Here is a 26,491-nt window from a genome sequence, read left to right on the forward strand (position 1 = left end):
GGAGCTGGGGGCAGGGACGGCGCCCGTGCAGCACTACAAGGACTGCCTGAACAAAGTGGTTTCAGACACCCAGTCTGGGGAGGAGAGACGGGTTTCACCATTTTTCTCCCCATCACCAACAAGGTGGGCTTCAGGTAAGGGAAAGCAGGCCCACAGGGGAGGTGGAACCTATAGCAAACCATACCCCTCCATGTCTGGTACCTGGTAGCTTCTGGAGATAGAGGCTGACCAACCAGACAGCCCCTCCTCCAGACCAGCACTGCCGTTGGTTAATTCTTGGAGAATTCTTATTTTATACATATATAAAATGTGCATATAGGTATATTTTTTCCCTCTTCCTTTTCTCCTTCTTATTTCTTCTTTCCTTTAGTCTGGTTATTCTGGTTGTTGATTTGTTTAAACAGACGTATTTATTCTCTTTATACCTGTTCTATATCTCCTTTATTCCCCCCCCCCCCCCCCCCATTAAGCCATATAGTTTTTCTGCCTGGCCAATTTTCTTTTCTTTTCTTTTTCCCTGCCCCTGTCATTTCTCTGTTTGTATGGGATAAGTCCTCTTCCACCACCACTGCCCCCCTCGTTTTTTTTTTTTTTTTTTTTTTCCCAGAGCTACTTCAACGAACAAATGAAAGCACATTTGGTGGAGGGTCCAAAACATCACTACAAGTAGGGAGTTAAAGCAACCAGAATCACAACAGAGAGCACCTCCTGAAGGTGCCAGGCCCTGGGCAGTGTATTACTGCTCTTTAATACAGTAGTGCTCGCAGGTGCAGGACACATCACAAGCTTTTAAAACACATAAGGGACAGAAAACTTGCCAAATGATGAAATGGAAGAATTCTCCTCAAAAGAAATTCTAGGAAGAAATGACAGCTAAAGAATTGCTCAAAACAGATATAAACAGTATATCTGATCAAGAATTTATAAAAATAGTCATAAGATTAATCACTGGGCTTGAAAAAAGCATAGAAGACAGGAGAGAATCTATTGTTTCAGGGATCAAGAAACTAAAAACTGGTCATGAGGAATTAAAAAATGTTGTGAATGAGGTGGGAAATAAACTAGATGCAGTGGCAATGAAGATGGAAGAGGCAGAGGGGAGAATAAGTGAAATAGAAGATAAAATTTTGTGAAATGATGAAGCTGAGAAAAAAGAGAGATAAAAATATTCTAGACCACGAGGGGAGAATTAGAGAACTAAATGATTCAATGAAATGTAATAATACCCATATCATAGGAGTTCCAGAAGCAGAGGAGAGAGAGAAAGGGACAGAAGATGTACTTGAACAAATCATAGCTGAGACTTCCCCAATCTGGGGAAGGAAACAGACACTGAAACCCAGCAGGCACAGAGAACACGTTTCAGATGTAATAGGAATCAATCTTCTTCATGATACATCATAGTGAAGCTGGCAAAATACAAAGATAAAGAGAGATTTCTGAAAGAGCTAAGGGTAGTAGCAGACCTATCTACTAAAACTTGGCAGGCCAGAAAGGAGTGGCAGAAAATATTCAATGTTCTGAATTGGAAAAATATGCAGCCAAGAATCCTATATCCAGCAAGAATGTCATTCAGAATAGAAGGAGCAATAAAGGCTTTCCCAGACAGATAAAACGGAAGGAGTTCATCACCACTAAACCAGCCCTACAAGAGATCCTAAGGGAGACTGTGAGTGGAATGTTGCAAAAACTACTAAGGACCAGTGACATCACTACAAGCACGAAACCTACAGATAGTAAAATGACACTAAATCCATATCTTTCAATAATAATATTGAATGTAAATGGACTAAATGCTCCAATCAAAAGACATAGGGTATCAGAATGGATTAAAAAAACAAGACCCCTCTATTTGCTGTCTACAAGGGGCCCCTGGGTGGCTCAGTCGGTTGAGTGTTTGACTTCAGCTCAGGTCATAATCTTACAGTTTGTGGGTTCGAGCCCCACATCAGGCTCACTGCTGTAAGCCTGTCAGTGCAGAGCCTGGAGCCTGCTTCAGATTCTGTGTCTTCTTCTCTCTCCGCCCCTCCTCTGCTCATGCTCTGTCTCAAAAATAAATAAATGTTACAAGTTAAAAAAAAAGAGAGAGACCTATTTTAGACCTGAGGACACCTTCAGATTGCAAGTGAGGGGATGAAGACCCATGTATCATGTTACTGGAAGTCAAAAGAAAGCTGACAGACAAACTAGATTTTAAACTACAGGCTTTAATAAGTGATGAGGAAGGGCATTATATCATATGTCATAATTATGGGACCTATCCATCAAGAAGAGCTAACAACTATGAGTGTTTATGCACTCAGTTTAGGAGCACCCAAATACATAAAACAATCACAAACATAAGCATTCTTATTGATAAGAATGAAGTAATTGCAGGTGACTATAACTACTCCACTTACAACAATGGATAGATCATCTAGGCAGAAAATCAATAAAAAAAAAAAAAAAAAAAACCCAAAACAATGGCCCTGAATGATACACTGGACCAGATGGATTTGACAGATATATTCAGAACTTTTCATCTAAAAGCAGCAGAAAACATATTTTTCTTGAGTTTTTATGGAGCATTCTCCAAGATAGATCACATACAGGGTCACAAAACAGCCCTCAATTAATATAAAAGAATTGAGATCATACCATGTACATTTTCAGATCACAATGCTATGAAACTTGAAATCAATCATAGGAAAAAGTTTGGAAAACCTCCAAATGCATGGAGGTTAAAGAACATCCTACTAAAGAATGAATGGGTCAACCAGAAATTAAAAATCAATTCAATTCAATTAACAAATATATGGAAACAAATGAAAATGAAAACCTGAAAGTCCAAACCCTTTGGGATGTAACAAAGGCAGTCCTAAGAGGAAAATACATTGCAATCCAGGCCTATCTCAAGAAACAAGAAAAATCACAGAATCTAACAGCACACCTAAAGAACCTAGAAGCAGAACAGCAAAGAAACCCCAGGCCATCAGAAGAAGAGAAACAATAAAGATTAGAGAAATAAACAATATAGAATTAAAAAAAAACAGAATAGATCAATGAAACTAAGAGCTTTTTTTTTTCAAAAAATAAACAAAATTGATAAACCCCTAGTCAAACTTCTCAAAAACAAAAGAGAAAGGACCCAAATAGGTAAAATCATGAATGAAATTGGACTTATCACAACCAACCCCTTAGAAACACAAACAATACTATGAAAAATTATATGCCAACAAACTGGACAACCTGGAAGAAATGTACAAATTCCTAGACATGCACACACTACGAAAACTCAAATGGGAAGAAATAGAAAATTTGAACAGACCCATAGCTAGTGAAGAAATTGAATCAGTTATCAAAAATCTCCCAACAAATAAGAGTCCTGGACCAGATAGATGGCTTCCCTGGGGAATTCTACCAAACATTTAAAGCAGAGTTAATACCTATCCTTCTCAAGCTGTTCCCCAAAAAATAGAAATGGAAGGAAAGCTTCCAGACTCATTTTATGAAACCAGCACTACCTTGATTCTCAAACCAGACAGAGACCACACCATAAAGGAGAATTACAGGCAAACATGGATGCAAAAATTCTCAATAAGATACTAGCAAATCAAATTCAACAGCATATAAAAAAAAATATTCACCATGATCAAGTGAGATTCATTCCTGGGCTGCAGGGCTGGTTTAATATTTGAAAATCAATCAATGTGATACATCACATTAATAAAATAAAGGATAATAACCATATGATCCTGTCAATTGATGCAGAAAAAGCATTTGACAAAATACAGCATCCTTTCTTAATGAAACCCTCAAGAAAGTCAGGATAGAAGGAACATACCTAAACATCATAAAAGCCATATATGAAAAGCCCACAGCTAAATAATCCTCAATGGGAAAAAAGTGAGAGCTTTCCCCCTGAGATCAGGAACATGACAGGGATGTCCACTCTCACCATGGTTGTTTAACAAAGCCCACAGCTAAATAATCCTCAATGGGGAAAAAGTGAGAGCTTTCCCCCTGAGATCAGGAACACGACAGGGATGTCCACTCTCACCACGGTTGTTTAACATAGCATTGAAAGTCCTAGCATCAGCAATCAGACAACAAAATGAAATCAAAGACATCACAATTGGCAAAGAAGAAGTCACACTTTCACTTTTGCAGACGACATGATACTCTACATGGAAAACCCAAGAGACTCCACCAAAAAGCTGCTAGAACTGGTACATAAATTCAGCAAAGTTACAGTATGCAAAATCAATGTACAGATTGGTTGAATTTCTATACACCAGTAATGAAGCAACAGAAAGAGAAATCTAGAAATTGATCCCATTTACAATTGCACCAAGAATCATAAAATACCTAGGAATAAACTTAACCAAGGATGTAAAAGATCTGTATGCTGAGAACTATAGAAAACTTGTGAAAGAAATTGAAGAAGACACAAAGAAATGGAAAAACTTTCCATGCTCATGGACTGGAAGAATAAATATTGTTAAAATGTCAATACTACCCAAAGCAATCTACACATTCAATGCAATCCCAATCAAAATTGCACCGGTATTCTTCCCAAAGCTAGAGCAAACAATCCTAAAATTTGTGTGGAACCACAAAAGACCCCAAATAGCCAAAGTAATATTGAAGCAGAAAACCAAAGCAGGAGTCATCACAATTCCAGAATTTAGCCTCTACTACAAACCTGTAATCATCAAGACAGTATGGTATTGGCACAAAACAGACACATAGACCAATGGAATAGAATAGAGACCCCAGAATTGGACCTACAAATGTATGGCCAACTAAACTTTGACAAAGCAGGAAAGAGTATCCAATGGGAAAAAAGACAGTCTCTTTAACAAAAGGTGCTGGGAGAACTGGACAGCAACATGCAGAAGAATGAAACTGTACCATTTTCCTACACCATTCACAAAAATAAACTCACAATGGATGAAGGACCTGAATGTGAGACAGGAAGCCATCAAAACCCTAGAGAAGAAAGCAGGAAAAAACCTCTTTGACCTCAGCAATTTCTTGCTCGACATGTCTCCAAAGGCAAGGCAATTAAAAGCAAAAATGAACTATTGGGACTTCATCAAGATAAAAACTTCTGCACTGCAAAGGAAACCATCAAGAAAACTAAAAGGCAACTGACAAAATGGGAAAAGATATTTGCAAATGACATCGGATAAAGTGTTAGCATCTAAATTCTATAAAGAACTTACCAAACTCAACACCCGAAAGACAAATACTCCAGTGAAGAAATGGACAGAAGACTTGAAGAGACACATTTCCAAAGAAGACAGCTAGATGGCCAAAAGACATATGAAAAGATGCTCAATGTCACTCATCATCAGGGAAGTACAAATCAAAACCACACTGAGATACCACCTCACACCGGTCAGAGTGGCTAAAATTAACAACGCAGGAAACAAGAGGCAAGGCGAGATGCTGGCAAGGATGTGGAGAAATGGGAACCCTCTTGCACTGTCGGTGGGAATGCAAACTGGTGCAGCCGCTCTGGAAAACAGTGTGGAGGTTTCTCAAAAAATTAAAGATAAAACTACCCTATGACCCAGCAATAGCACTACTAGAAATTTATCTAAAGGATACAGGATTGCTGATTCATAGGGGCATATGGACCCCAATGTTTATAGCAATGCTTTCAACAATAGGCAAAGTATGGAAAAACCCTAAATGCCCATCAACTGATGAATGGATAAAGAAGATGTGGTTTATATATACAATGGTAATGAAAAAGAATGAAATCCTGCCATTTGCAGCAACATGGATAGAACTGGAGGGTATTATGTTAAGTGAAATAAGTCAGAGAAAGACATATATGTTTTCACTCATATGTGGGTGGAACTTGAGAAACTTAACGGAAGACCATGGGGGAACAGAAGGGGAAAAAATAGTTACAAACAGAGTGAGGGAGGCAAACCATAAGAGACTCTTAAATACAGAGAACAAACTGAGGGTAGATGGCAGGGGGAGGGGAAAATGGATGATGGGCATTGAGGAGGGCACTTGTTGGGATGAGCACTGGGTATTGCATGTAAGTGATGAATCACGGGAATCTACCCCCAAAACCAAGAGCACGCTCTATACACTGTATGTTAGTCAATTTGACAATAAATTATATTAAAAAAGAAAGAAAGAAAGAAAATAAAGGCAAACAATCCCATTATTTGGATTGTTGGAAAGCCTAATTATTAAAAAATTCTTCCTTTTATTGAGCAGATGTGTAAATGAACAAGTCTTTTATTGACTATTATTAAAGAATAAAGAACATGACATTAAATCTGAATTCAATGAGTTTCTTTGCTATTCAGAGACAAAATGGTATTGGTACTTCACTTCATGATATTTCAACTACAAGTAGGAATTCAATTGAATGAAACGAATACCAAGTATGCCTATGTAAAAAATGCTGTGAAGTATGCAAAAATAATTGAGCTAAGAGTGAGAGGTAAGAAGAGAAACAATCAATTAGTGTTTCCTTTCAGTTATTGTCTAACTTAAACCTTGAAGAGATTTAGGGTGACAGTAAAACTTGTGACTGAAAATCTTATACATACCCAGTATGTACTGTTGGTTAATTTTAGATATCCAACATAAAGATGTCAAAATAGTCACTTTCTTGTCAAAGAATAAGAGTGTCATTACCCACTCCCAAACAGAAAGCCAATACACTTCAGTCTGGTGTCATTTGGAAGAATATTGTGTAGATTATGAGCCATGAGATGGCTGTGCTCTAGGCTAAATCAAATCTTTCATCTTCTTATTTTTTTTTTTCAGAAACTCTGTTCTATTGATTATCTCTTCACTCACCTGAATCTACAAATTCTGCTTATTCCTTCCTGACTGTCGAAGTAAAAATTGCACCCACAAAGTTAAACAGGTAAGAAAAACTTTATTCAAGGCTATCGAAATAGAGGACAGAGAGCAGAACACAGTTAACTCTGCTAAAAAAAAAAGGCACCATAGTTTCTAGTAACTGGAGTGGAGGGATTGTAGGCCATTGGGGTTTGCTGATTGACCTTACCCAAAGGAAAAACTTTTTGATACCTTCATGACAGGAGGTACTTTTACAACTTGAAGCAGTGCCCATCAGATAGACCATTCAGCAGACACTGGGAGATAGGGTGCTACCTTCCTTGATGATTACATTCTTAAGGACATTCCCAGGTTCTTGAGAAAAACAGTCCAGAGGTGCCTGGGTGGCTCAGATGGTTAAGAGTCCAGGTTTTGATTTTGGCTCAAGTCATAGTCTCCCAGTTTTTTGTGAGTTTGAGTCCCACATCAGGCTCTGTGCTGACAACCATGTGCCTGCTTGGGATTCTCCCTCCCCTTCTACCCTTCCACCACTTACATCCTCTCTGTCTCTAAATAAATAAATAAAAATAAATAAATAAATAAATAAATAAATAAATAAATAAATAAATAAAAAAGAAAAGAAAAAAAGAAAGAAGAGAAGAAAAAAAAAAGAAGAGAAAAAAAAGAAGGTCCATGGTTATAAAACTAGCAAGAGGCTTTTTGAAAGATTTATATGTCAAAGGGTACAGAGAAAGAATTTGCAGGTATAACTTTTTTTAAGTAAATTCTCTAAGAAAAGAGAGGCCTAGAGGTGGAAGAAACCTGCCTAAAGTTTAATTAAACTGGGAGAAATGCTATGGCTATCTAAATGTGCACAAGTATTTCTCTTAAAACAATAAACAAACAAATAGATCATAAATCTTTCTTTGACCCCTTATTCTCTTTTGCTATGAAGTGATTTAAGGAGGAAATGATGAAGATGTGTTATCTGCTCTAAGAAGAATATTTTATCGTTGAATTGCCTATGCATGGTGATAATAAACACAGACAGGTGTTTATTTAGTCAATTTATTATTGTTTTACAATTCTGTAGAGATAATGCAAAGTCTTATCACAGGCATGTTGGCAGAAAACACCCACCTTCCCTGCCTACTACCCCTTTATACCACTGCCTCTATTCCCCTGTTTCTTGCTTTCCCTCTAAACAAAACATCTTAAGGGGCACCTGGGTGGCACAATCAATTAAGCATCCAACTCTTGATTTCGGCTCAGGTCATGGTCTTGCAGTTATTGAGACAGAGCCCTGTGTTGGGCTCTGTGCTGACAGCTCAAAGCCTGCCTGAGATTCTCTCTCTCTCTCTCTCTCTTTCCGCCCCTCCTCTGCTCATGTGTGCACACTCTCTTTCAAAACAAATTTTAAAAAGTAATAAATATTTAAACCAAACATCTTGAAAGTATTTTCCATGCTCAATGTATTTGCTTCCTCATAGAAGTCATGCTATGCTATGGAATTGACTTTTTCCAGTCACCAATAATTGAATAATTTATAAATCCAATTGGTATTTTATAGTCCTTATCTTATATATTCTCTCAGATGCATTTGACAGTTTGTAATGTAATATTTCTCCAGTTCATCTCCTGTCCACTCCTTATCCTCTTAAGTGGTCTTTCTTCCTCTGCCAGGTCTTAAAATGTCCATGTTTCTCTTTCATACCATCTTGTCTTCCCACTTGAAATATCTGAACAAACAGCTTTTCCCATAGATTTGTGCACATGTATATTCTTATGACTGCAAATTGTAATTCTAGCCCATGTTTCTTTTCTAAGCTTCAGGCTTATACTTCCAGCTTCATTCTAAATATCTACCTTAGCTATCCTAAGGAAATCCTAAAGTCAACAAAACAGAAAAAATCAACTCACTTCCAATTCTACTACTTTTCCCAGCTGAAAACCTAAGAGCTAACCTTGATTTCTCCTTCTATCCCACATGCCAGATCTAGTTAAACAGAAACTTTTATATCATCTCCAAGTTACACATCTCTCAAATCTATCTTTTCCATCTCCCATGCTATTTTCTACCAAAATCAGGGCACAACACAGCTCATAAGGATTATCAAAACCTCCAAAGCCAGGAGCTCTGTATAGTCAATGACATTGTCCTTTTTAGTTCAAATTTGTATTCTGTTCTTAGCACATTGCCCAGGACAAAACAAGAATTTCATAGATTTTTTTTTAACTAAGTGAATAAAGGTATACCTGATATTTTTCTTATTTTTATCAAAAAGAAACATGGATTTTGAACCTTTTCAATAATTACCTGAATATTTTCATTTAGAACCCAAAGGTACATGCCGTATATTATTGAATAGATAACCAGTAACCAACTTCTTTATCAACTGCAAATTTATCTGTTTCATATTTGAGCAGAACACAGAACATGGAATGAGCTAGGACCCTCCTCATCCCCACTACCAAGTAGGTCTGAGATATGCCAAACTCCCTATTTTAAGTATCTGTTTGACACCCTAAATCTTAGTAAATTAAAGCAGCAACCATTTTATTATATGCCGTGATCCTATGAATTGAATGGACTTGATTGGGAAGTCTTCTGCTCCGCAATCTGGAGCAGCAGTCATCAGGAAGCTCTCCTGGGCCCAGATGTCCAACCAAGGTCGCTCACTCATGTAAGCTGACATTTGATGTTGGCTATTGGCTGGGAGCTCAGCTGGGGCTGCCTGGTTCTAATCCCACTTCATATCATGGCAGTAGGTCCCAAGAGCATAAAAGTAGAGGCTTCTCGGCCTTTTAAGCTTTAGATTCAGAATTAGCTGAGCATTACTTAGCCCCATACTGTATTGATTAAAGTAGTTCATAGGGTCAGCACTGATTCAAGAGAAGAGAACTTCTATGGAAAGTTTTAGGTGATTTTTTAAAATGTTTATTTATTTATTTTGAGGCAGAGAGATAGAGAACAAGCAGGTGAGGGGCAGGAAAAGAGGGAGACCTAGAAACCCAAGCAGGCTCTGTGATGTCAGCACAGAGTCCTATGCTGGGCTGAAACTCATGAAATCAAGAGCTGGACGCTCAACAGACTGAGTCACCCAGGATCCCTGGTGATTTCTATTATTGTGAGTGATGTTGCTGTAAATATTGGTGTACAAATCTTTGTATGAACATATGCTTTTATTTCTCTTGGGTAAATACCTAGAAGTGGAATTACTTGGTCACATGATAGTTATGTACCAAAATTTGAGGAAATGCCAAGATTTTTTTTCCAAAGTGGCTATAGTTTTTTACATTCGCACAAGTGAATGAGGATTCTAGTTTATCCAGATTTTCACCAAGAAGTATTATTATAAGTCTTTCTTATTATTGCCATCTAAATGGATATAGAATGGCATCTCACTGCGTTTTGATTTGCATTTCCCTGTTGCCTAAAGATGTTTAGCATCTTTTCATGTGCTTTTTCATTTGTATATACTTGTATAAATTCTTTGGAGTAATATTGATTCAAATCCTTTGTCCATATTTTATTGGGTGATTTGAATTTTTACTGAGATATAAGGATTTTTTCTATATTTTGGATACAGTCTGTTATGAATATTTGAATTGAAAATATTTTCTCCCATTGCATGGGTTTTCTTTTCATTAGTCCTAATCACTTATTTTTAGTTTTATTGAGGTATGATTGATATTAAAAATGCACACATTTAATGTACGCTCTTGATGAGTTTGGACATATGCATATATTTGTGATACTATTACCACAACCAAGATAATAAACACATCTTTCACCTCTAGCAATTTCCTTCTGTTCTTTTGTGGATCTTTCTTTCTTTCTTTCTTTTTTTCTTTCTTTCTTTCTTTTGGAACACTTCACATGAGATCTATCCTGTCAACATATTTTAAAGTACAAATTATTGTATTATTAATTACAGGTACTGTGTTGTATAGCAAATCTGTAGAACTTGCTCATCTTGCATAACAGAAACCTTGTACCCACTGAAAATAATTTCCTATTTCTCCTTCCTTTCAGCCACTGGCAGCTGCCATCCTCTTTTCTGCTTCTATGAGTTTGGCCTTTTTAGATACCTCATATAAGTGAAATCACATTGTATTTATTCTCCTGTGATTGGGTCATTTCACTTAATGTCCTCTAGGTTCATTTGTATTATCAAAAAGGCAGGATTTCCCTTTTTTAAGGCAGAATAATTTCCATCATATGTGTATCCCACATTTTCTTTATCCATTCATCTGTAAGGATATTTGGGTTGTTTCCATATCTTGGCTATTGTGAATAATGCTGCAGTGAACATGAGGGTACAAATAGATATCTCTTCAAGATCCTGATTTCAGTTTTTTTGGGTATATATTATCGCTTATGCTTTTGATGCCATATCTAGGAAAGCATGTTCATGAAGATATTTACCCCTAAGTTTTCTTCTAAGGGTTTTAACATTCTGGCTCTTATATTTATGTCTATGACTAATTTTGAGTAAATATGTGTATATGGTGTGGAGTAGGGGTACAACTTCATCTTTGTATGTTGATATCTGGTTTCTCAGTACCATTTGTTGAAAGGACTATTCCTTTCTTCATTGACACCTTTTCAAAAACCAAAGCATAAATATCTGAGCTTATTTCTGTTCCATTGATCTATAGATTTATCTTTATGCCAGTACAACATTGTAATGATTACAGCAACTTTGTAATAAATTTTGAAATTGGAAAGTGTTAATACTCTAACTTTATTTTTCTTTATTAAAGTTGTTTTGTCTGTTCTGAATACCTTGGATTTCCACAAAACTTTGCTAACACCTGGGAAATTTTACTAATTTTTGATGGGGCTCGTGTTTAATTTGTAGATAAGTTTGGAGAATATTGCCATTTTCACAATTTTTTTGATCCATGAGCTTGTATCTTTCCATATATTTACATCTTTTTAAATCTCTTCCAAATTTTCATTGTACAAGTTTTGCACTTCTTTTGTTAGATTTACGTGTATTTTATCCTTTTTTTGATATTGTTACAGCAGTTTAAAAAATATTATAGTTGTAATGTTCATTTCCAGTGCATACAGATGCAATTGATTGTATATTGATCCTTTATTCTGCTACCTTTTTGGACTCATTTATTAGGGCCAATAATTTTTTAGGGGACACCTTCGGATTTTCTGTATATGAAATTGTGTCACTTGCATATAGGGATATAGAGATAATTTTTTATCTTCCCTTAATGATCTGAATGTCCTTTTTTTTTTTTCAAATTTCAAAGACTTCAAATTGTTTTATTTTTGTTTTATAATTTTCTCCAGTTAAATGTTTTTGTTAGGGAATAAGACCACTATACCCTTCACTCTACTCCAGAAGTCAGTCTCTGCTCAATCACCCTTAGGTCATGTGGGCTCTTCAAACCAGGCAGATTGCCAAGTTTCAGGCAGGGTTCTGGCAGGAGATAGATGGCACATTTTAGTGTGCCCTTAATCCTAGGGTATTAACTAGGATATTAACCGAGGAGAGTATAATGAATGTATGGAGAGTTTTAAGAAACAACCAATTTTAATAAATTTAAGGACACTGGAATGAGAATATTAGGAAGCCATTACAATATGAAACAAAAGAAGCGAGAGAAGAAATTGTTTAATGGAACCTATAGAAAACTAAAAGCCCTGGAAATGGGACCATCCAATGGGATGCATCTGTAGATCCTACACTATTATTTCCTCTCTCTCCTGAGTCTTTAATCACTGATCCTCCACTGGTCTTTTCCCCTCAGACAACACAATTCAGATGCACGGAGAGAGTTAAAGAAACTCCAATATCTCTACTTCCACATGTCCATCTCCTGTTGGTGCTTTCTATTGGGCATTCCCCATGAGAAGACAGAGGGGAATGGAGCCTGAGTGATACAGCTTATAGAAGTCATCTCTTACGCATAACAAAACGAGGAAAGGGAGAGAATGGATTTGGAAGGACAATTAAAAACTAAAAAACCCAATTGCTGTAATTATTTTAATGTTTATTTATCTATTGAGAGAAAGAGAGAGAGAGAGAGAATATGAGAGGGAGGGGTAGGGAAAGAAGACAGAATCCCGAGCAGGGGCTTGATCTCACGAATCGTGAGATCATGACCTAAGCCGAAACCAAAAGTCAGACGCTTAACTGACTCAGCCATCTAGGAGCCCCAAAGCCCAATTACTTTAAATTTGATAATAAAGATTACCATAGTCTGCTACTCTGTGTCCATTACTATAGCTGACTCATTTAGATATTTTTTGTTACTATGCATCCAGATTGAGATTGTAATTTAGCTTTACATCCTATTATTTACCATTTGCACTCGGCAAGGCTTATTACCCTAGTTTTAATTTTTGGTCCTCATCATCCCTACCAGCCTGCTAAAGAGGCTCTAAGCATTCCTTTCTTTACAGTTGTATGACCTGTCCCTTGCAAAGTATGTATTTTCATTACATCTAAGGATAACCTGGCTACCAAATGTGCTTCTAGACAGAACATGAATTTCAGTCTTGAGGTTATTTATATGTTAAAGAAAGCTTTGCTACTAACAAGACAATAATTTAAATTTAGTAAAGTTAATGATAACTTTCTCTTTTTTAAATACAGTAATCCAGGGGCGCCTGGGTGGCTCAGTTGGTTAAGCGGCCGACTTCGGCTCAGGTCATGATCTCATGGTTTGTGAGTGTGAGCCCCACATCAGGCTCTGTGCTGACAGCTCAGAGCCTGGAGCCCGTTTCAGATTCTGTGTCTCCTTCTCTCTCTGCCCCTCCCCTGTTCATGCTCTCTCTCTGTCTCAAAAATAGATAAACGTTAAAAAAAATTTTTTTTAAAAAAGTAATCCAATAGAGCCAAATGTTTTAAACTATTTTTTATCTGATATAATAAATTTATATAGATGACATGGAGAAAAACATTTTTTTTTGTTTGCTGAGAAAGAGGAAATTCATCTAATTCAATGAATTCATCTAATTCATTCATTAAATTGTCAAAATGAAGACAATTTAAGGAGTATGTCTTAAGATACTATTTGATACATTTCAATATTGAGTGTCTGAAATGAAATTATTCTCATTTTATGTTAGCAATAGCAGTGCGTTAAGTACTCTGAAGTCTAAGATATTATGGGGTGGAAAACTTTCCTTTGGCTGCTCTAATAAATTAATATAAAACAGATTAAGAGAATGAAAATAAATTTTTAATTTTATATTTACAGAACCCCAGAAAAATATGAGACAAAGAAGCGAACAAAGCAGGCACCTCTTATACCTTTTACACAAAGAAACTATATATTTGTGAAGAATTGATAAGACAAAGAAATTTGGGCTTGGGGAAGTAATTAGTGAGGAAGTAACAAGTTTTGTTTATCCAGTTTTTTCAGCCCTACATTTCATATTTCTGGTGATAAGGATGCCTTCCGTCCTGCTGGTACAGAAAGGATACTTTTCACAAGGAGATTTATTTTCTGCTTTCAAGGGGAGAAAGGAGGGTCAGAGTGTCCTTCTTGTACTGGCCATTTCTTAGCTAACTTTAATTCAAAACAATCAATATGTTGGGGTGCCTGGGTAGGTCAGTCGGTTAAGTGTCTGACTTTGGCTCAGGTCATGATCTCATGGTTTGTGAGTTTGAGCCCCACATCAGGCTCTGTGCTGACAGCTCAGAGCATGGAGCCTGTTTCAGATTCTGTCTCCCTCTCTCTCTGTCCCTACCCTGTTTGTGCTCTTTCTCTCTCTTTCTCTCAAAAGTAAATGAACATTAAATTTTTTAAAATAAATTAAAGGAAAAAAGATAATCAATATGCCAAAATGGCATATTTTGTGGTGCTATATTCTGCTTCTTTTCAACATACATTAAGAGTATACAGTATGGTCCATGGATGTTTTCCCTCAATTAAATCAAAGGTTAGTATATATTGCCTTTAGTTTTTCTCATTTTCCTGTGATAAATAAATAGAAAAAACATTTCTTAAAGTTTGTTTATTCTTCATTCAAAACATTAGTTTGAAAACCCAGTTCTATTGGTCTTAATTATTTAAAAGTGATATTATTTTGAAAAAATTCAATTAATATCCTACTGTACAAGGTAATTGATAAAAATTTTACTTTTCTGTGGCTTCTGGGTGGCTCACAGTCAGTTGAGCATCTGAGTCTTGACTTTGGGTCAGGTCATGATCTCATGGTTTGTGAGTTTGTGCCCCACGTTTGGTTCCCTGCTAACAATGCAGAGCCTGTTTGGGACTCTCTCTCTTTCTCTCTGTATTTCACAAAATAAATAAGTAAACATTTAATTTTTTTTCTCTTCTAAAGGTATAAATGATTATAATCTATGTCCGTTACAAGAGAAAGATGCTTATTTTCATTATGTAGGCAGTAGAAGAGAAACAAGTTTGAAATGCTTGGAGCTGGAGTGGATCATCAGAACACCTTCTGAATCATGTGCGAAAGTAATTTTGATGACAATTCTAAGTATTTACCTAATATAATTGATAATGACGTGTAAAGCTAAAGTAACTTTCTAAACTATCAATAATCAACAAATTTTGACCCATTATGCTAGAGAAAAATTATTTTTTTTTATTCTCTCAACTTGTTACCTTACAAACAAGCTATCAGAGTTTGCAGCCAACAAAATGTAGAAAAATTAGGTGTGATTAATAGGATGGGTTAGGCAGTTAAATATTAAAACTAAACTTTTTTCTAAATTTCGTAATGATTTTGATGCATGTGAGTTTTAAAATTTGTTATATTTGTGACTTCTTTTTCATTGTAAATAAATATTTAGTCGTGTGCCTAATGTGTTCTTTTGCTTAAATAGAGTATGGGAAATCGTAGGAGTTTCATGCTTCGCAAAACCTAGATTTGCTGCTAACTGATCATCTTCTGTGACATCTTTCTAACTCTTCTCTGAACAACTTCCCCTACCTTGTCACTCCCAAACAGAAGCTCTGGGGTCGAATGAGGATAATTTCAAACACAGAAGAATCCACTAACTCTAGAAATTCCTGTAGTAGAAGGCTCAGATTATGAAGTAGTTTTCCTCTGGGACCAGGAATGATTAACTAGGATGGGCAGTTGGGGTCACACTGGATGTTCAGTATTAAATCCCACCCCATCCATATACCTGGAATTAAAGTGAAATTATTCAGATGGGTAAGAATTTTTTTTATTAACCGCTTCCCCCTTATCCTAATTACTCTAGCTAATTTAGAAGTCATGGACAGCAGAAAGTCAATGTTCCCCTTCTCTAGCAAAGGGAATTCAAGGGTATATACTTGTACTTACCTAATATGAAATTTCCCCAAATAAGGCAAAATGAAAGACATATTTTCTAATTCTTCTTCAGAAAACTCACCTTTCCCCCTTTTTATATGGTGCCTTTTCTCCTAGAAAAAAGTAGTGCCATCAGTGCTATTAGAAATTACTTAATATGTTTCTCATACTATACCTAGATTTCTGTCTAATATTTTTGTTTTAAGTCAAGTTGACAAAATTATCCAACTAGTGTATAAAGTAATTGAGGACAGAGAGAATACCAAATTCGTCACAAAAAATAAGAGCAAAAGTATTTATTAAGATACAGTATAATTTGAGCATTCTCAATGTTTGTGTAGTTAGATTCAGAGTAGTATGATAGTAATTAATCTTTGGTTACTTGGTGTTGATTATATCATTACATGTGATTTGAGAAAATGTTGGTTTCATAGTTTTATTGAATTATTACTTTTGCCCTGTGGATATTTATTCTAGTTTTGAATCTCTGTTTTAATTTTAAAGATTTAAAGTTATCTTTATGTTTTTAGTTTTTTGTCTGCTTCAAACATTATTAAGATATATTGGTACTTTTAAGTTAAGACAGAGGACAAAATAATAAATATGATCTAATATCTTTCTACTACAATATTTACCAAAAGAAATGACACCTTTATGATATTTAACTTCAATAGACATCATTTACCAAATGAATTAAAATATTATTTTATAAATAAATTTTAATTAGATGTAATCTTGGTAAAATATTACAAAATAGCGGTATAATCTATAACAAGAAAATAAAAATATTTAACTTTAAAGCAACTGGCAAAGTTATATTAGATACCATCAGATAATGTGATATTCCTGTAGAATATTACCACTTTAGCTGCACATTCATCCAGAGAATTAGATGGATGAGATGGATAATATCTTCTTAGGAAAATTTTCCAATTGAAATATCATAATGAATATAAATTTGTACTCAATTTACTAACAATGAATTGGCCCTTAGGCCACATTGATGCTGAGTCTAACATAAATAGCACAAAGTAATCCAACTGACAGTGAAATTAGTTCCTGAGAGACTCAGGGAAATCTTATATTTGAATTGACAACTTTGTTGTATATTTTTAGAAATAGGTTTATTAAAGGCCAGATAAAATATTTGAGCAGCTTTTGTTAAATATTTTATTAATCAATCTAAACGACTTTAACTTAACAGCACTGCCTAAGCAACAAAGACTAAACTCTTTGTCTTGGCAATCAAATTCTTGAATTCTGCCTTTAACAATGTTTCCTGTTTCATTTTCTTCCATTTGTCTCTCATGAATTCCTTTGCTTTAACAAAAACTTCTAGTCTTACAAATGTGCTGTCACCGCTGTTTCTTGAAGTTCTGTGGGGAAAAAGGAGGGGGGAGATATTCTCTCAGTTTGTTTTTCTGCCCAAGTTAATTTTAAGTTTTTCCTTCCGGCTCAGGTTTCTCTTCTCCACCAGGACTTCCAAGACTTTTTCAGTCCACATGAATCTCTCTTCCCCTTCTGAACACTTATTTAACCACTTTAACCACTCCTGTATAAATGAATCGTTTCCTGATTCTTATTTATTTATTTATTTATTTATTATTTTCTTTAAATTTTTTAAAAAATATTTATTTATTTTTGAGACAGGGAGAGACAGCATGAACGGGGGAGGGTCAGAGAGAGAGGGAGACACAGAATCCGAAACAGGCTCCAGGCTCTGAGGTGTCAGCACAGAGCCTGACACGGGGCTCGAAATCACGGACCGTGAGATCATGACCTGAGCCGAAGTCGGATGCTTAACCGACTGAGCCACCCAGGCGCCCCCGTATCCTGATTCTTTAGTGTTCCATATGGCTTCACACTTCTTCATGTCTGAAAGAGTACACTCAAATATTTTGCACTCGAATCGCTATCTTCTGTATTTGACCTCTCCTACACCATCACTAGCTCTCTCTCTGATAAACCTAGTTATCTTCCCTTAGTTTATTCACCTTGCCTACCTCTCTTCCTGCCTTCATTGCCTGGATCACTTTCACAGCTCTTTTTCGTGCTTCAAACCTACCTACCTCACACACTTCACCTTGCTGCACTCACTTGAAAAATCTGCCTGGATTGACTTGATAGTCTGCCTTCAACACATACAGTATGGTAGTCTCCTCTTATTCACGGTTTCACTTTCTGCGGTTTCAGTTACCCACAGTCTCAATGATCCATGGTCAACTGCAGTCCAGAGCAGATGATCCTCCTTCTAACATATCATCAGAAGGTCAGTAGAAGCCTAACATTGTCACGATGCCTGTGTCTTTCACCTCATTTCACTTCGAGTAGGCATTGATCATCTTACATCATTCAGAGAAGGATGAATACAGTGCCCTAAGATACTTAGAGAGACCTTATTTACATAACTTTACTGCAGTGCATTGTTATGATTGTTCTATTTTATTATCAGTTATTGTTGTTAATATCTTACTGTGCCTCATTTATAAATTAACTTTATTTTAGATATATGTGTTTAGATATATAGGGTTTAGAACAATCTCTGGTTTCACGCATTCACTCAGGTCTTGAAATGTATCACCCCCAGAAATGGGGTAGGGGTGGTACTGTACCTAAAAGATTAAGTAACTGCCCGAGAATTGCATAGCCATGTAGATCAATGCCATTGCACATCTGGACTTCAACCTCAGCTGCATCCTCAGTGACCTTTGAAAATTCCTATATGTCTTACCTAGCTTGCTGCAGTCATTCTTCAGTCATCTCTGCAAACTTTGCCCTTTTCTTAAGCCTGTTTCACAGCATACACTACATTCATGTTTGATAGACTTTCTGGCTTTTTCTCTGACTCTCAATGAATGGGTTAAATTGAATTTATTAGCAGTGAACTCCTTCAAGTTCAAAATCATAATAACAAAGTTAACAAATTTGTCACAATATTCCTTTGTTTTGTTTAGTCTCTAAGAAAAAGACACCCCTTCTTGTCTTCAATTTGACAAATTCATCTCCAGATAATAGCTTTTTAATATCATTCTAATCCCTCTCACCTGTCCCATCTTCTCTTTTACTACACAAGTTCATCATTTTTAGCCTTTGAGGGTACTTTCCCTATACCTAGTGTTTTATCCCCACTACCAACCAAATTCATTGTCTGTATCATTACCAAAGTGATCTTTCTAAAATATAGATCTAATATGTCATTCTTTGCTCAAAATTCTCAATGTCTTCTCTTTAATTTGTTTGCAACCAAATGTCTTAGCTTCTCTGTTCAGACTTATTGTGAGTCTGGCTCATCACTCAATTTCCCTCCAGCCACACTGAACTCCTTACAATTCTCATATGTCTTACATTCTCTTGTATTTGTTTCTGTGTGTTTTTCTTTTCATTTTTGCTTTTGTATATGTGGCTTCCTCTGTCTGAAATGTTTTCTACCTGGAAAAATTCTTGTATGTAATTCAGCTTTGCCTGATCTATAACATTTGCCTGGATAACCCTATTCCAACCCTCTTGTTGACTATCTTGGGTCTCATACCCTTCTCTGTGCTCTGTAGCATTGGGCTTACACACTGCCCTTTGCATTTGCCTGTCGGCAAATGCAAATGTGATGATAGGTTCATTTTCACAAGATCACATTAAAGTTAAATTCAAACCTTATTTCTCCAAAATTAGTTTATTGATAACTATAAAAATGATCTATTTTGTTTTGTTTTGTCTTAGACATCTTACATAAAGCTAGTTATCTTACCGTACATCTTTAACACATCAGACAAAATGAATAATAGCATTTTATACCACATGCCATAAAGTGACATTTATATTTTATGATTGGCGTACTTTATTAAAAAGTAGGCAATATTGAACAAAATACTTAGTACTAGTGATTTAATCCTGGGTTTAAGGGACTACAATCTTTTGGCATGTGGTTAGTTAGCAGTGAGAACCTGTCTAAAGAATGGTTTTAAAAGTATGTTTAGATATTTTGTTATGGACACAGAAAAATCCCCATAATTTGTGATATTTTTGTTCATTCATTTACTCATTCATTATTAATTCATTCAATATATGTTTATGGAACATCCAGTAGGTGCTGGGCACTGTGTTACTTGCTGGTTATATGCTAGTTACATAAATAGTTATGTTTCTGACTTTATGATATTTATAGTTTTTAAACTTGCCATTCAAGTTACAAGTGGCAATATATACCAGATAAGGATAAAGAAAATTCTTCTGATCTAATGCAGCCATTTACAGATATAGAATTAACAAAGACATACTAATGTGTTAACACCTGATTGAAGCTACAAGTAAAATTTCCATTAGGTTTCTATATAACATTCCATTTATGTTCTATATGAATGGTTAACCACTCAGTGTCTTTATTAGAAAACATATATGCACCTTATAGTGAAAGGAAACTTTTCAGTTACTAGTAGATATACTAGGTCAGAAAAAAAATGTAGGCATCTCTTGTTTAGAAATAAAGAAGAAAAGAACCCTTTCCAAATAATGCCATGAGTCAGTATGCTAGTCATTCTCATGTGCTATCCCATTTCACATACCAGACTTGCTATTTATATTTTTACACTCATTTACAGACAAAAGTTCAAATATTTAGAAAAGATAATATTTTTTTCCAAAGGGCACACATCCAATAAATATCAGGTCAGAATTTTAATTCCGGACCGTGCTCTTTTTATTACCTAGGTGCTATATGATTAACAACACTAAGGTTGAACATGTTTTCATCTGACCAAGGACACAGTGCAGTCAAACAATTCCTGGCTGAAGAAGTATCTGTAGAGTAGTAAACCAGTGCATCAAGGCATTAGGCCAGGAAAGCTTATTTGCTTTCAAGAAAACTGTATCCTATAGTTAGCAGAAAATAAATGTGAGCCAAATTCAGTATGAATATCTCAGCCCTCAGTAGATAGGACAACAAAGAAGGAATTACACTTTTGAACAGAATGAATAATATCACTTAATGGAGATGTCAATGGGAAAGATTTAATAGATGAGGATATATGTCCATCTGATAGATTCCAATGACGGGTTGCCAGAGAGGATTATTTCAGGAAAATAATACTGTACTGGATGAATTAGTGTCAAGATCTAGTCCTCATACTTTTAGAATTATTTTGTGGGAATTGAAGCCTTCAAACCCATCCACAGAGTTTCCTTTTTCTGCTTTAGATCGTGGATAAACTAGCACAAGTTCAATTTACATCATTTTCTGCGTTTTTAAAATGTTTTTGTGACAGTCACAAATTGAGCCAAAAGTGATAGAGATATTTTCTTTTTGAAACTCTAGGATTGGCTTTCTTGGATTCCATATTTGTATGTAAACACTTCTTAAAATAGTTTCAGCCTTGTTTTTAGTTCTCATAAGAGAAAGAAATGAGAAACCTGTTATAGTCCTTTCTTGGTTTATTATTCGATAATTTTTGAGTACCTATTTTTTAAAGTTTATTTATTTATTTATTTATTTATTTATTTATTTATTTATTTATTTATTTTTGAGACAGAGAGTACAGGGGAAGGGCAGAGAGAGAGAAAGAAACAGGGAAACCCAAGTAAGTAGGTCAGCGTGGAGCCCAACATGGAGCTTGAACTCACAAAATGTGAGATCATGACCTGAGCCAAAATCAAGAGTCTGACATCCAGGCACCCCTTGAGTACCTATTTTGTATCAGATTCTTGCATATGCCAGGAATACAGAAATGTACAACAGACATAGTTCCTGCCTTCTTGGAGTAGCGATCTAAGTTGAAAAAAAACACTTCACAATTAATGTTTAAAAAAAAAAAAAAAGTTATAGCTATGTGCCTTCTTGATATATAGTCCAAAATAACTCTTCCAAAATGTGTGTTGGCAAAATAACTCTTAATAGAAGATTAATTTGCTGTTGGTTATTCTAAGGACAGGCATTAAAAGGAATTTAGTAACTTCTTTAATATCTTCTGGTGTTTCTGTTATAAGAAACTGTGACAAGTATAGACTATCTGTTTATTCCTTATACTGAAAATCTTTTAGTTTTGCCTTCATTGTATTTATCCTTACCATGGTCTGGTAGTGTCACCTGAATTTTCCATGGGGAATTTCTACTCTTCCATGCTGCACAACTTCAGTAGTTATCAATCAAGACGCCTGTGTTCATTTTCCAAGAAATAGGCAAAGGACACAGACCAGAATGATTTGATTCTCTTTCCTGGGCATTTTAATCTATAGTCAAAGGACATAAAAACACCGATTAGTTGAGCTGATTTGTCCACTGCAACAAGACCCTCCCCCCCACCCCCCCGCCAAAAAATTCCCATTCATCCAACACCCTATCTTTTCCTGTTGCAGCTCTGTTTTCTGTATTTTCTGCAGTCAAGCCCTATCCTATGCGTTGGGGGTAGTATGGTGAAGAAAACAAATGTGGTCTTTGTTCTCCTCATACTCAAAATACTCAAGGCAGATGTTTATCACATAATCACAAAAATCAGTTAATTGCAAACTGAGATAAATAGGACCATAAGGAAAGATTGGGATGAGTCTAGCAGTTAGGTGCTTATTTTAGTTAGCATTGTGGAAAGCCCTAGCATGCTCTTCATGTTTCTTGCTAGGTGAAATTTTTGAGATTTTATGGAGAATTATAGTTTAATTTGGTTGCATAGCTAGATACACATGAACTCACAGTGAAAGCCCCCAAGAAAGCAGAGAGAGCTAACAGGCTGCATCAGCAGTTTTCATTCTTCCTGGAGAACCTGTTGTACAAACAAAAGAATTTTTTTTATTCAGTAGAATGCTAACATCATCAAAACTAACATGATATGAATCAAAAAAGGTGAAGCAATTATGATGCCATTAAACTTATATGAAATGAATAAAAGGCACTCAACACTTCAATATCACATACTTAGAGCATAGGTATAGCTAAGAGATAATTGAAGATTATGTGATGTTAAAACATCTGCCTTTATGATTGTAGTAGATATAGCTTCACATTTGTAGCCTTTCTATTTAAGTGTTATGTTTCCATTGGAAGAAAAACACATTAGTATTTCTCTATAGAAATCATTTTTCATGGTTAAAAAAATAAAACAAATAAACTGTAAAGTCATTATCAAAAAATAAATTTGCTACAAGACTAAAAATATAAATTTAAGTGGAAAAAGGTGAACCTCAAGGTTAAATATTTATTCATTTAGAAGATTAACCATTTTCCCTAATATAATATGCATATAATAGCAAACAAACAGCAACTATTAGAGTGAATACATAATCTTATTTTTCTTGAACTCCTTATTTGGTTAAAATATTTATAGGTGAGCTAATTACCTAGTTGATGGATTTATAATATTTCTTATTAATCATTACAATAGAATTCTGGTACAATATTATAAATATTAACAATAATAGTTATTCATCAACAGTAGGTAAGCTCAATCTAAGGGGAAAATTAAATATTGATTTACAATATGAAAACTTACTTGATTTCTGACTTTAGCTATATATACTTGCACCTATGTTTTTCAATATTACCTTTTTAAAAAAAGTTTTATATATTTATTTTGAGAGAGAGAGAGAGAGAGAGGGAGAGAGAAAGCATGAGCAGGGGAGGGGCAGAGAGAGAGAGAGAGAGAGAGAGAGAGAGAGAGAGAGAATCCCAAGCAGGCTCTGCACTGTCAGTGCAGAAATGGATGTGGGGCTTAAACTCAAGAACTGTGAGATCGTGACCTGAGCCGAAACCAAGTCTAATGGTTAACCAACTGAGCCACCCACACACCCCTCATCATTACCTTTTTAACTCCTCTGGGGAAAACTTAATATATTTTCAGTCCTCAAGAAAATCATATTTACCAATGTAAATGTTTCCAGGTTTATCTGTGAAAATATATTTATGGACTCTGTATGAAATTTGCCATTTACTCGTCAGTGAAATAATTTCAGGTATACTCTACTGTAATAGAGTGTTACTAGTATTACGACCTTTGTCATAAACAAATATTATGAATATATTCACATTTTATTAAATATTTTGATAAGACAATTTAATCAATATATAATAGAACATTTCATTTGTTTTTCTTTTATTATTATGATAAATTTGCAATAAATAGTTTTATAAAACATTTTTATATGTGAATCTGGTTAGTTTCTAAGGATTAATACTTATAATTAAAATTTTTAAATTTGTGCTTGTATAGTTTGATATTTGTATTTTATTTTAAATTCCAATATAGTTAGCATACAGTATTATATTAGTTTCAGGTATACAATATAGTGATTGAACAATTCCATACATCACCCAGTGCTCATCATGACAAGTACACTCCTTAATCCCCATTGCCTACTTTACACATCCCAGTCTTTTAGAACTGATTTGTTTCCCTTTCTTTTTTTTTTTTGTTGTTGTATATTCCTTACTTTGCAACAATTAATTTCATCCAATGTGTAAGCATATTTTTAACACTTATTTAGGTAATGATTACATTCCCCATCTTTTTAGACCACAAATTTACATTCTTGAAATTTTTTTAATTCATTTGTCATTTGAATAGACTGAATAGATACCACACATCTTAAACCCTCTTGGCATTCCTACGTGTCTTGGGAGGTGTGAATTTGTTTCCACCACTAATCTCTCCATTATCTTCTACTGTTGAATAATAAGAAGAAAGGAAAGCAAGTCAGTAACATTTTTCTTTAATGAAAAATTCTATCTATATGCTTATGCAGTATATTTTCTTCTACCTTATAAATGAATAGTTTCAGCAGGATTTAATTAAGAGTTTATATTCTTTTTGGAACTTTGTAGTATTTGAGGGATTTTTTTCAGATGTATAGAATTAAGTCTTTAGTAAGGAAAAATTACTTTTCTCGTTATAAAAACTTTCCATTTCTATCCCATTTTTTCTTTCTTAGATAACTTAGATAATTTAGGTTCTTAGTTAACACTTCATTAGGTTTTTTCTCCCCCCTTCTTCACAGCTATCACCTTCAACTGTTTTCATCTATTTGTCATTTTCTTTCAGTCATTTGCTCAGTTTTATTCCCATATAAAGTATTTTATTTTTCACAGTGTCGGCTCTGTCTTTATTAGTACAAAAAGAAGTTTTGCATTGGACCACTATAACTTGTGGTTACAATTTTTCTTATGTCATTCAGTTTTCCTTTTAAATGACATTTTATCTAGGTAAAATATTTTATCATCCTTTCATTGCATTCTTCATAAAATCCATGTTTTTTTAATTTGACAGAGATCACATAGCACATAATACTTGAAATGGATTTCTTATTTTATTAAGGCTTATCAAAACTGTGCTTGTCTTCTATTTCAAATGTTATTTTTATTGTTGTTTATTTTTTTCCCTAATAACCTCTCCTTTCTATTGTCCATGCCTTGAATGGTAAGATGTCTATTGGTATTTTCTTGAATTCTAAGAGTGTCCCTCTGCATGCTTTTAGGATCCTCTTCTCATATCTCAAGAGATTTGGATGGCTGAAGTAAAGTGACATCAGGAATTCAGCATTTTGAGGTAAGTGGGGCCTTCTGTCAGCAGTCGTCTTTGTTTTCTTCCATGTGTTAGTCAAAGTGTTGCTCCCAAGTCCATTTGTTCTTCTTCATCACTGGGCCCTGTCTTCAGCCTGCCTAGCTCAGTGTATCAAGAATGCTTCTAGTCAGTTTAGCAAGAATCTCACACTCTTGATAGCTGATCACCCTGGCCTGCCTTCAGCAGGAATCCTGTGAAGTGAGCTTATCAAGAATACCCATACCTTTTGGGCGCCTGGGTGGTTCAGGTGCTTCAGTGGTAAGCATCAGACTTTTGCTCAGGTCATGATCTTGTGGTTCTTGGGTTCAAGTCCTGTGTTAGGCTCTGTGCTGATAGCTCCCTCGGAACCTGGAGCCTGCTTCTCTCTCTGCCTCCCCAGCTCATGCTCTGTCACTCTCTCTGTCTCTTTCTCAAAAGTAAATAAAGGGGTGCCTGGGTGGCTCAGTCGGTTAAGCATCCGACTTCGGCTCAGGTCATGATCTTATGGTCCGTGAGTTCGAGCCCCGCGTCGGGCTCTGTGCTGACAACTCAGAGCCTGGAGCCTGTTTCAGATTCTGTGTCTCCCTCTCTCTGACCCTTCCCCATTCATGCTCTGTCTCCCTCTTTTTTCAAAATAAATAAACGTTAAAAAAATTTTTTTTAAAAAGCAAATAAATACTAAATAATAATAATAATAATAATAATAATAATAATAAAGAGTACCTGTACCTTTGATGTCTCCTCTTAGTAATTTTTTTATCCAATGATCCCGTTATGCTCTTTAGCTATAATCCCCAGCTGACTTTGTTGCATTTGGAGTTGAGCCCTATTTCTCACCTTTATTGCAATAGCCTTGACACCTATTGCAATAGTTGTGAATGAGGTCTTTTTTTGC

At 35.3% G+C, this 26,491-nt stretch overlaps 1 long non-coding RNA gene across 1 annotated transcript; it reads left to right on the forward strand.

Annotated features, from left to right (window-relative positions):
* LOC113598513 (uncharacterized) lies at positions 1 to 25,613 on the forward strand. The gene is made up of 3 exons (XR_003419138.2): positions 1 to 123; positions 6,784 to 6,886; positions 25,532 to 25,613. It is a non-coding gene; the product is annotated as an uncharacterized LOC113598513 (long non-coding RNA).
* The last annotated feature ends 878 nt before the right edge of the window (positions 25,614 to 26,491 follow it).

The sequence above is a fragment of the Acinonyx jubatus genome, chromosome B2 (assembly GCF_027475565.1).
Source record: "Acinonyx jubatus isolate Ajub_Pintada_27869175 chromosome B2, VMU_Ajub_asm_v1.0, whole genome shotgun sequence".
Lineage (NCBI taxonomy): Eukaryota > Metazoa > Chordata > Mammalia > Carnivora > Felidae > Acinonyx > Acinonyx jubatus.